Source organism: Patagioenas fasciata, chromosome 12 (genome assembly GCF_037038585.1).
Source record: "Patagioenas fasciata isolate bPatFas1 chromosome 12, bPatFas1.hap1, whole genome shotgun sequence".
Lineage (NCBI taxonomy): Eukaryota > Metazoa > Chordata > Aves > Columbiformes > Columbidae > Patagioenas > Patagioenas fasciata.
In genome coordinates, this window is record NC_092531.1 from 22,342,085 (window position 1) to 22,355,091 (window position 13,007).

The following is a 13,007-nucleotide window of genomic DNA, read 5'->3' on the forward strand; positions in this document are numbered from 1 at the left end:
GTGAGTCTAGTCACAAGCACTTCTCAAAACCATGCAGGCAAAGGAAAGCTACCTTCAGGACAGTTTCAACTCATACAGGGGTCAAACTACCCTTCAGAGATGCTTATATCTCACTGACTATATCGAGAATCTAGGACACATATGATCCTAAATTTAACACCTCAGTTAAGTGAGGTGACTCTGGAATTTTGCATTTCTAGGACAAAACAACCTGGGATTATATGAAAATGGTACTTAACAATCCAAGCCAGACTCCCTCCACCCATACCCTAAACCCTACAAGCAACAGCTAAGGTTTTAAAAGCACTTTTTCCTAGGTAGATTTTTTCATGAAGGCAGGCCATACAGAAACTATAGTGGGCTCTGCCAAGCAAAACTCCCAGGGTGTTGGTTTCTGTTGGGAATAATTGCCAAATGGGGCAATTCATTGAAACTTCAGCTATTAGGTTTCTTGCTCTCCCTATAAAATTTTACAAAATAGGCATTTCAAAATAGTCTAGTTCATGTCCAAAATGCTTCTTTATGGCAAGTATTTCTTTTCAGCAATACACACATTTGGAGCTATAGGAACAAGCAGCATCTACAACTCTCCGCTCCTTTTTCTGAATGTTGTGCAGTCTTTACATTTCAATTCCATTTATTTTCTTGGTTTCTCAGTCTTTTAGCGTTACTGTAATACAATTGTATAGTTCTTAGCAGAACGCTTGATGCCAACCGTTCCCTGGAACCAGTATCATGCTTCAGATTGACACAATAAAACCAAACCTCAAGACTCTCACACACAAATGTGCTCAGACCAATTTGCTCTGGTTAGTGCTTGTTTCATTTTTATTTTCATTTCATTTTTTCATCACTGTAAACCAAAATAAGCCAACAAAGGGAAGGAAACCACAAACAGCAATGTTCATGTAACACTTGAGCGGACGTCTCCAAGAAGCAAAAGTATTCAGTTTCCCAATTAAGTCTAATCTTTCACCCACATCTGTATAATCCTATGAGAGAAAAGAATGCATTCACTTGCAGAATTTTATCTATGGATCTACAGTATTAGTTCTTGTAGAAGGGTGAGGCTCCATAGGAAAATTAAGACAAAACTGTTTATATCTGCCCTGTAAACTGGGGATAACAGGAAAAGGATGAAAAAAATAAGCCTAAACTGGTCAATGCGGGAGTCAAGGTGCTTAGCATTGCAATACTCTGTTTTGGAGCACAATAGTATTCAGCAAAACTTCAATACCAGACGTTCATTCAAATTGTATTGATCATCAAAAACGCTTCCAGGAAAACACTACATAAGAATCTTTACTTTTCCTGTATTTTGGATAAACACGGACATTTTTTTCATTATCCATCTGCTACTTGTTCATATGGTAGGTCTTCTTGTCATTACCATGTGCTACTCATGATTTACTCAAAAATAATGACCATACATCCCAAAACCTAACTCAAAAAATACTCCTAATGTTCACCTATGTTCCTTTCCCAAGCTGATTTGGTTAAGTTTTTGTTCTATTATTGCTTTTTACCAAAGGAAATTTGTACTAGGAATGTGTATAGAAGAGGCTGAAATATTCGGTTTATGCACAGAGTGAGCAATTGCAATGCAAGCTTACACACTACATCAATCCTGTGAAGATGTTTCCTTCAGTGCTTCTTCAACTGCCCTGATTGCTGTGACAACAAATGGTGGTTCTTGTGACAGGTGCAAGTGTTTACTAGAATTTAATTCAAACACAGCACATCATGTTGCATAATAAAGAGCAAGAAAGGCAACATTGCTGGAAAGCACTACACAAAACTATTATGTATTTATCAACGTTGCCATGTCATCAGACATAAGATGTTTTTCACTCATTTGGAAGGACATTATTTCCTCTGCTAACTGAACTACTGTCACAACAGCATTTATTCTAGAATAACAAACATGATCAGAAGGGAGACATGAAAGTGTGATTCCAGATTTTCTCTGCATTAGTCAGAATGGTGAACATAGAGACCAAATGCCAGAGAAACAAAACACTGGAGACTCACAGTAAAGGCCAACCAAAGGACGCCTCTGAATAGGCAGAGAGTGCTTTGTTGTAGAGCTTGTATGAGGTAATCAAATCCATTATTTCTACAATCAAGCCAGAAGTGCCTCGATATGTTGGACAGGTAGCCCTGTGCCTGGTACTCAGAGGTGCAGGGAATGAGAACTTGCTTTGGGTATCAAAGAGGTGTACAATCCCCGTAAGCAACAGAAGAGAAGCCAAGATTGTCTCTAGACAAAATTATTACCTGAAGTGGCTCTTCTTTTAACAGTAGAAAAATAATTGCTTCACACGATAATTGTCAGCACGTATTCTTCCCAAGTAATATCTGTATATGATCTCCCTCTTGGACTCTCACCTTCATACTGAACAAGAGGGCACTGGGACCACAAAGAAAAAGAAGCATGGATTGCCCTTTTGTGAAGATGTTTTGTTTCATTGGTTGGTTTGGGTTTTTGTTTGTTTTCTCTTTTTTTTTTGTTTGTTTGTCTGGTAATGGTTGGGGGGGAGTGATTGAGGTATGTTATTATTTTTTCTTGTTAAACAAATAAATAATAATAACAGAAACAAAACCATAATCCCTTTTGTTCCAGCTTGGACAATTCAAAGACTTGGCAGGGCCATCCTGTGTTGCAAAGCATTCTATTTCACGGGTCTTTCTTCCTGCCCTATGCCTTCACTGATAGCCACACTATTTTAAGGTATTCTTTCTCGCTCAGTTTTTCAAAGCCAGAAGAACACTCCTCTTTACTATTCCCCAAGTCCCACGGTCCCATTATACCAAAAATCTCGGGAAGACACTTTCTTTTCCCTCAGCTTTTCTTGACAGGTTGGCAACATTTTAGTCTGTTTAGCTTTTGACAAACAAAACATATTCTTCCTGTTTCCCACTTTGGAAAGTGGTGTTTATTTGAAGGAATAGAGCCAGAGATGGTATTTTATGAAATGGCTGCTCACGTGGCTGTGGTATAAACGCTTCCTTCCTTTATTTATGGACTTCCCCCAGTCCCAGTGTAATGGGCTAAACAGATTTGGACGTGGCGTGACAGGTCTCTGCATTAGTGCTGCTCAGCATTACCTAAGTCTCACTCCTCCCAAAACAAGCTGTGCAAACTCATTTCTCTGTACTGTGAGCCCCTTCTGGGAGAAAAATAAAGGTCTAGGCTGAAAACACAAACTTTGACATGCAGCCTGATGTGCTGCTCTCACAAACTCAGTTCCCATTGCTAGACAAAAGCTGGATTCTTGACTGAAAACAGAAACATGTTTTTAACTCCCTTCCCCATCTATACTGACTCAACTTTCTAAATTTAGGTTTGTAAGAGCTTGTCAAAAATAACTAATGAAAATTATGTGACTTTTTACACAATCTATTAATTCGCTCTCTTTTTATTAAGAGGCTTTTTCAAAAATGGCTAGGGCTAAATTCCAAGAAGTATAAAATCCTACACTAGAAGGACAGACAAGACATCTTCTATAAAAAGATTCATAACTGGGAAGGTAAACGTGTCCATTTACCAAACAGACTAAGCTTGCAGTTGAAAGGGCCTTACTAAAATGATTGAAAATGTAAGCAGCATGATAGAGTTTGGAGCAGAGCTTTGGGCACATGCTCTCTGCAGTGATTACAGCTGTGGAACTGTGCCCATCACAACAATAACTGAAGTCAGATGAGGGATGTATGTAGACAGGCCTGCTCGTACAGTCTGGCTCTCGCATACTGCACTAGATATTCGTTCTGATCTCAGTGGGAAAGCATGTGTGTTTGCAGAGCTGGCTTGGGTTGCACGAAGTTAAACTCTTTATTAAATTTTCTAGTTGGCAGTAGTCAGCAACAACTTTCAAGCGTGCTAAAAAAGTTTATTTTTGAAATCCAGCTTTATAAAGCAGAGCGCAGCACATGTTTTCTGAATCAATGTTTCCCCCTCCTCCTTCCCTGTGGAGATACAATTTTTCCAGAGCTGTTTAAGATTAAGAGTCTAGCCCCCCTTTTCAGAAATTCCAATTTTTAACTGGCTATGATTCCTGCAGCGTAACCATTTACTACTACTGGCACTGTTATTAATCTAAGTTTTTGGTTTAGATCAGTTCATGGTCCAGCGATACTTCTAATTCTGGATGAAGAGGTGCTACTTTAGAAAGGAAAAGTTCAAGCAAAGACATGAGACTAAAGCTACTTAAATGCAGACTGCTATGGATAGTTATGTCTACAGAAACGTTATTGCTTCACATCCCAACTCATTTTACAACAGACAAACATAGAATTGAATTTCATTATAAGAGGGCATTTACATAACAGAGATCATTGAAGTTGCAATGCTTAGCCCACAGTCTTTTGGAAATTGCCGTGATGAGTGAGCGCCGCAAGGCTGCTCTGTACCAGCAGTGCCTCTCCCTGATGCTGCTAATATCATCTCAGTATCAATGCAATATAGCTAAGAGAAGATCTGGTTGGTAACATATTACTGCAGCTATTTACTTTATCAATATTATGCTTCAAGAAAGTTACCACTCCATGCAACAGAAGGCACCAACACCCCCAAACCGTGGCTGAGAAATGAGCAGCCAGGGTGAGGGGAGGCTCCAGTTCTGTTCCTTCACTCACTCTCCCTGACAACCTACACAAAAAATAAAACCACACTGGTTATACTCCACATGGCCTGAAGGCATGGGAACTAATCATATTTAAATGAATTTATATCGTCATTTGTTTTAAACCCTGTAAATTAGATATTATCTGAAGTAACCAGAACTTTCACAGTCATTTTGCCTACCTTGAAAGCAGTTCTTTGTCAAATACCTGAAAAACATAAATTTTAAAACTATCATTAAACATCAAATTCACATTTAAACTAAAAAAATCCAAAAGCTAGTTACCTTACTAACTGGCTTAAATATTAAAAGCATAAGCTAGCACTTATGACATATGAAAACCACACAATGCATAGCTTTGTAAGCTATGGTGGTGATGAATGGACTTCTGAAAGCTCAGATTTAACTAGCTATTGTCTAACTGTAACACACTACACATCGATTAAACCAATTTCTGTCACAAAAGTGATGGTATACACATATAAGTTAACTTGAAGATCTTTTTTGTATCTTAAAAAAACACTGCCATGTAATTTTTAAACAAGTTGAATTAAAAATAGATCTCAGAAAACTTGTCAACACCTATAAACATAGAGAAATTGACCTCTCTACCACCCCCTGCACAGATTCTTGCCAAAAAAAAAAAGTTACACACGAAAATGAAACAACTTTCAAACCTGCCAAACCCACAGGGGGAATTCAGATCACTATTCCCATCTATAAATGTCCATTTTAGCCACTAAAGCAGGAGCTCCAAATATAGAACATCTAATGCCAGTGTCAACTTCTAAAATCAACTCCATAATTTAAAAACTCTCTCACTCCACTGCTCATATACTGCAACTGAATCCATTTTCAGCTGAAACTCTGTGCATCGCACTGACTCTGTTTTGCAGGTTGAGGTACCAAGACATTCCTACTAAGGAAGAAAGAAGGGCCGTTGATGGAGTAGAATGAAACACCTACAGCAAGCAGCCAATTTAGTTTTCACAGCATAATTTTGTAAGACAAAAGTGTTATCTTAAAACACAGAGCACATATCTGCAGTTTGATCAATTATGAAATGACAGAAGATATGGACAAAATTTTCAAGAATTTGCTTTTTTTATAGCTGTGCCCTAGTGGGTTACACAACATAGAGACACAGTGTGAAAAGCTATAAACTTTACAACCTTTGAGGTTGCATGCTCTCTGCCAAACACAACAGCAGCAACACCAATATACCAGAGAACAGAAAGAATTATCCCTGCGGCTTGCACAATAGCAGTGTCTCCCTGTGGAGCAGTGAATCTCCTCTGCGTGTCCCCTTTTTTCCATCAAAAGGACCACGATTAGATTAGTATTATGTGCAATCACGTACCTGACAACTTAAATCTCGCATTCGTTGTATTCCATGGCCCTTAGGGTGAGTTTATGGCTAACCTATCTAAGAGAACGCTCTTCTCTTGTGTGAAATTACTTTACGCGATACACAGGCTTTGCCAATGCACCGAGATGCAACTGAAGAGCGAGACCCTTGAGAGGATACTTCATCGCCCTCCCAAGCACCATGGAAAGAGCAATTTACTGATTTCTTGGACAGTGCTGACACATTTCTTGCACAGAATAAAACACTTCTACTTCAAATCAGGACGTCCTTTAGTTTGCATTAAGGAAAAGTAAAAAAAAGATCAGGTATAAATGATGAGCCATATTAAATCAGGTCACCATTGAAATTTCTTGATTGTTATATAGTTGGTGGAAATGGGAAAGACTACCAGGCTGTTGAGAGAGCGATTCAATAACCTGCATTTGAAGAAAAAATTGCAAACTTGGAAACCTCCTCCAGGTTGTTTAAATTTACACATTTTAACACTCTATATTGAAAAAAAAAAAAAAAAAGTCCAAAGGAATTCTTCCAAAAAGAGAGAATTCAAAAATTAAGTACGATTAAGCCTGTACCGAATCAAGTGTAATTTTATAATAGCAATGAATCATGAGAAAGAAGAGCAATAGATTTTATATCATAAAATTTGCTTGATTTAAAACAACATAACACTCATGTAGCTACAGTGGACTGCTACTCCTATTGGATTTTCATTGCACTTCTGCAAACTCACACGAGTAGATACACAAAGTAGGAAGTGTTCCTGGATAGAAAGTACAGCTTTTTAGTTAAATAAATCAGGACTGTCCAGAAATTACAGAGCTTCAATGTGAAATGTTTTATATAGCACAAAAACATGCAGCTTAACTTACCATGCTCTGATGACCATCCATAAATTTCAATTTTACAAAAAAAAGAAAAAAGAAGACAATATAGCCATTATAGGACATATTAATGGAAAGAGAAGGACTTATGATAAGTACAGGGTCTAAATTCTGGCAGCTTCCAGCAACCTCACTAACATTTAGAGTTACCCTAAATTTGTCAATGACAGTGGAATCAGTCCTGAAAAATCTCTGTTGCTAATGAGGGAGTATAAGGGGCTCCACCTAATATTTTGTTTGTAAAAAACTCTGATTTCAAGGTATTCCGCTTTGTTAACTTATGAGAAGTGACCCATTATGAGAAAAATACTACATTAAAATTTAGCCTCCCCTTTTCTGTCTTTGTCACTTCCTAAAGATGATTAGAGGATGGACAAAATATATTAGAGGAATGCACAAAATCAAACCAGTGTATAGTGTGGGATCCCCTGCTACACTGACATGACTTCTCCATGTTTTTATGTGAAAAACATCCTTAAAATGGTAGATGAAATACCTGACAAGTTTATGTGTCTACAGGGTGATACTTCTATGGCACAAAGGTATTGCATCAATAGGAGGATACTGGACTCATTGCCAGTCCTTGCATCAGTAGGTATCCCAATATTTTCACTGCCATCAGGTCCTGAAGTAGTCTTGGGACACAGACACCAACTTCAACAAATCTAGATCTTTCTTCTTGCTCCAGCCCTCAGAAGACTGAATCTGCAGAGAAATATGGTGGGAAAAAGGAAAAGGTCACCTACCAAAAACCTAGTACATTTAATGTGTATTTCCTTGTTAAAACTAGGCAATTGATGTTAAATGTAAGATTCATGTCCTCACCAAAACCAGTCAGCACCTTGAAATCAGCCAGGATTATTATCTAGCAAATAACAATGCACTGAATGCACAACGAGGAAAAGAAGGACAAAATAGAAAGTCTTTCAAAACACCGTTATCTTAAAACCTTTACTGCGTGGGAGATGACTATGGATTGAACTCTGTGGAACACCCTGAGATTCACAGCTCATTCATCTTTTCTTGCCTTACATCATGCTTAAGAATCACGAATGTTTTATTTGCCATGTCTTCACTTGAGATCATCTGTGCGTACCCCTCCAACACAGCCACTTCCAGGAGCTGCCAGCACTGTCCACGGCCAACTCTTTCCAGACTAAGTAGATTTTCCCATGTAGTATATTTCCTCTTTATGAATAATTTCTTAAAACTAATGGAAAAAAAAGCACACATCACACAGATAGATTGCAATTAAGTCAGTGGGTACAGATGAAGGCAACAAGCAATTAATGATATGAAGTAGCCAGGCAGTAGGTTCCATATTTTCCCCTAAAAGAAGGAAGGGGAGAGATTAAAAAGAAAACACATTTAAACCATTATTAAAATACATCTTATGCCTGCGCATTGATCCTACTATGAGTAGCTACTCAAGGAGATACAAATACTGTAATATTCAGCAACATTTTCTTCCTTGGCACAGGTAGCTGCTGGAAACTAATCAAGTAATTAATTGTTCCAAGTTCTGCTGCCATTCTAGGGGTTTAATTCTTTCATTTTTCCCCTCACACTATAAAAAAATTAATCCAACAATTTTGAACAAACATACATCTACAAAACGAACTCTGGAGCTGGCTCATAAGTAAACCACTCCAATTATCCCTGTGAAACACATTGTTGAATTTCTCTTGTCATCTTTGAAATGCAACACAAAAAAATGTCTCTGAAAACATGCAACTCCTTACTTTCAAGAGAGGAAGGCAGTTCTTGGAAGCTAAGTTTTGTTGATTATACACAGGCAGGTCCAGCAAAAGTCAGAGAGACTCTTAAACACAGCAACCTATCTGCCTCTTGCAGAGCAACTTTTGGGATGAGGGTAAACAGCAGCAAAGACAGATGGTAGAAGCATAACATATCAGTGGGGAAATAGCTAATCAGAGGCACATATCTCATTAGTGACAAACCAAGCTATCAGAATGTGAACCTTGTCACAAATAAACTGACACGGCCTAAGTATTTCAGGATCTGAGGTGGGATGATACTATTCTGGGAGCTCACAACTGCTTCTGAGTAGGGAAGCCTAGAGCTCAGCTCTAGGTACAGTGCCATTGCTTGGAAAAGAACACCACCAAAAACCAAACCAAAACAAAAAACCCACAATACCACACACAAAAAACCCACAACAAAAACAAACAAACAAAACCAAAACAAATGAACAAACCACAAAAAACCAACCAAGCAACAAAACCCTGTAAACTTCCTTTAAACATCCAAGTTTCTTCTGATTACCAAATTCCACTGAAAGTTTTACAAGGAAAAACTTTCCAGTCTCATTGACATCAGAAACCAACTTCTTTAATGCTCTAATAAAGGTGGTGACGATCAGGCTATAAAATCTTAGAAAGGATTAGATAGGCCAGTCTTGTGTGACTAATAACAAAACTGTCTTTAATTCAGTGCCAAAACCCAAGAGAATCTGAGGACCAACGCAGCCAGGAATATCACAAGAAACATTTCCAGAAGAAAAATTGACCTGGTACTTGTCATTAAGAACTAACATATATAAAAAAAAGTACTACAACATTATTTTTCCTGAAGGAGAACCTAAGAGTGCAGATGGTCATTTGCTTTTAAATGGTTTCATCTCTTTGGTCCTCCAGGACTTCCAGACATATTGATAAACGAAACTGGTCTGACTACTCTGGCATCTTGGCATGTAGTCATTTAAAACAGAGACACTTCCCAGCTTGTGCAAAATTGAAGCATTTGTTTGAGAATAATTAGTGCCTTAGCCCAACAATGCTTGGCAGACTTTTCTAATTAGTTGAGAAAAATGATTGAGGCAGGCAAGCAAGCAAGCAGACTTTGTCAGGCATTCTGTGAAAATAATTTGGACCACACGCTTGGCTGCAGAGCCAGATAACGTATGTCATTCTTTGCTATCTTAACAGGTAGGATTAAAAAAAATACAACGAGAACAAGGAACAGCCATCTGGCACATGAAAACTGAGTTGAGAGGACTTTTCGCATTTCTTAGTGCAGCTCTGTGTTGTCTGTGTAAGCCGCAATGATCAAGTCATACTGTGTTAGGTCCCAGCAAATTACTTATTTTCTTTTGTATTTCCTATTGTACAACCAGAACCAGAGCTGAAAATGTTCATTGTGAGTCACAGGCTGTGCAGGTCCCAGAACAATATTTGCAGAGTATTCATGCTGGGATAGCCAACTGTGCTTTCCTTCTCCAGGGATGTTTTAACGTGCAGAGCATGTTCAAGGCAAACTGGGATCAGGACAGTATCAAACCACCACATGCTTTTGCAGGCTGTACAACTTCCAGACATGTTTCCCTTCAGAGATCCTTCCAGAAATTAGCCTACTAGCAAAAGAAAACAAAATACAAGTTGCCACATAACTACACCAAACCAAATTTCACCTAATTTTCTAAATATGACAATGTAACTGTTTGCTATTTCAAGGTAAACGTTCATACACTAGTGCAACTAAATTAGGCACATGATATAGTTAAAAGCTTTTTGACATCCAAGCCTATCAAGAATCTCTGCATTTTAGATTATTAATTAAAAGAAATAAATTTCAAGTTTTAAACATTGATTCTACATGAATCTATAAAGCAAATCGACTGGTCAAACCATTAGATGTAAATGTATATCTTGCAATTTATAAACTTAAACTTATGAAATAATTACATGTGCCAGCAACATTTACGTATTTCCCATGTCTGCAGCCTTTATATGGTAGCCATTTGGCCTATTATGCTTAGATAACCACCTGGAGCTCCTTCCTGGGAAAGTTCCCAAGTCTAGACACTAAAAATCACATATGTTTCCAATTATAAGAAACTATTGCTATAAGGCCAACATAAATCTCCTATATCAACAATCAGTTGCCAATTATATCACATTCCACAATAAGCCTTCTGCCTATAGCTAGTTTATGGAATGTTTGGCTTTGAAAAATCAATAAAATTAAGAGAAAGGGAGAGGTAAAAATATCAGACCTTGACATCAGAGTGAACGTTTGAACCCAAATATAAGTTTGGTGAGGCAAAAGATCTGCAACAGGGTGACAGAGCCTGGTCCAGGCTGCCCAGGAGGGTTGTGGAGTCTCCTTCTCTGCAGACATTCAAACCCGCCTGGACACCTTCCTGTGGAACCTCAGCTGGGTGTTCCTGCTCCATGGGGGGATTGCACTGGATGAGCTTTCCAGGTCCCTTCCAATCCCTAACATTCTGTGATTCTGTAATAAAGGAGTCACCATAATAAGACATTGGTTGGGAATTACCTGGCACAAGACTTAAAATCATAGTAGCACATGGATTATTATCTTCCATGATAGGATTTTCCACAAGTTAATATATGCAGAAAAACACACTAGTGAGAGATAAAGGGAATTCTGGTACAGGAAACTCAAAGTCAGTTTCTCCATGTTTGAGGTCTTTAATATTCAGAGAATGGAGGTGTCATCACATGGATTTGAAAGATCCATCATTAGTGAAACATGGAGAGTAGTTATCCCCCTTCATACCTCAAATCTGATCTGCATTCTGAAGAATTCTGAGCAGCTCAAATGTTGTGAAGACTGCAATAATAATGTAGTTAAATACGTTGAGCAACCATTAACTTTGGAACAGTGCACATTAAACTTGGTCCTCCATTCTACCTCTTGAAATGGAGTGTATTATCTTCCTATGTCAATTTATCCAGTTGCACAAGCAAGTGGCTCATTCAAAGTTTAGCAAAAAAACACACACACACAAAACACCTCAACCAAACAACCAACAAAACACAACTAAAACCCTAGAAAAGCATAGCTAGAAATGAATCATTCCAAACAAATTAGTTTTCCCCCAAAGAAAGGATGGTTTTAAAAGCCACAGCTTCTCAGCATTACCATCAGATTAAAATAAATGTATTATAATTACAAACCAAACAATTATCAGAATTATAATTTCACAGACAGTATATTAATTCATCTCTTTTCTCATTTCTTAATTACTCACCTTAGAAGACCAAGTTATATTGCTGTTTACCTTTAAGCAATTCCTGAAAATAACACTGTGTGAGGCAGAGGTACTTTGAGGTGCTTTAATGACATCTTCAAAGCATAAAGACTTGGCTCGGTACTGAAAAAGAAGGAAATTCATTCTTAGCCTGAAAAAAAAGTAATAATTATGGATTCAGATTAGTCATTCAAAAGGCAAAACCACTTAGTTTTTATGTTCTTAAGAACTTTTTATGCCTGATAGTTTTGCATTAATGTGCCTCACTTCTGTGAAGAACTTAAAACTGTATATACTTTGAGTCACTCCAATTAACTTTTTTCAAGTTTGGATTCTAGAGAAAATCCCCTAAACATTTAAAGAAAATCCAATTTTCTGACAAGTGGGCTAGTACTTCCAAATTTTTCGATATACATACACAGTGTTAATACTAATACAAAATCACCAATGGCTAAATCCCATTGACTTCCAGTTAAATACAGGCTTGCCATCTATCGTAGTTACTTTTGAAAGTATTCAGATATCCAAAAATACAAATCAGTACCTGGTTGGATTTTTAAGACTACTTAATGGTTTAGGCCCTAGTTTTGATCCATTTCAACAGAAGCTAGACACTTTACCTGGTTAGACCCTTCTGAAAAATCCTATAAGAAGTCTGCCTGCATGCTGGAATTTTAATCCTGATACTTCCTATCCCTGAGTGCTTGACTTTTCATGCATTAATCTCTGAGCACCATCACTCATTTTTGAGCATTTAAATTTTGAAGTCTACAGTACAGGTGTCTACCCGTACTGTATTACTGCTGCGCTATCTACATGCAGTTGATTAATCTTAATGGATATGAATAATTAGGTCACGACATAAAAATAAAGCACCAAAACCTCAAAAGCTTTTATTGGTTGCCAGAAAGAACTGTTGAAGGCAACCAGACCAACAATCCTTACATGAAAATTCACCATAGTCCATACCAAAATGCATGCTATCAACTGAAGAAGGCGATCCATTAATTTCAGCCAAATAGTCTATGGATTAAGGATCCCTATACACTGTAACAACAGGCAAAACCAATGTGTAACGCAGATACCATTACAGCAACATTTTCTGCCACATGACAGTA

At 37.8% G+C, this 13,007-nt stretch overlaps 1 long non-coding RNA gene across 4 annotated transcripts in view; it reads right to left on the reverse strand.

The window, feature by feature from the left end:
* LOC139829021 (uncharacterized) overlaps positions 1-13,007 on the reverse strand; it is a 237,549-nt gene that overhangs the window by 50,221 nt on the left and 174,321 nt on the right. Inside the window, exons 3-7 of one of the 4 annotated variants that reach the window (XR_011741183.1) lie at positions 11,890-12,012; positions 10,888-11,126; positions 7,969-8,082; positions 7,369-7,577; positions 4,805-4,830 (exon numbers count right to left, since the gene is read on the reverse strand). This is a non-coding gene — a long non-coding RNA (uncharacterized lncRNA). Of the gene's footprint in view, positions 1-4,804; positions 4,831-7,368; positions 7,578-7,968; positions 8,083-10,887; positions 11,127-11,889; positions 12,041-13,007 lie in introns of all 4 variants that reach the window. The other 3 variants (XR_011741184.1, XR_011741181.1, XR_011741182.1) reach the window with 3 other exon arrangements.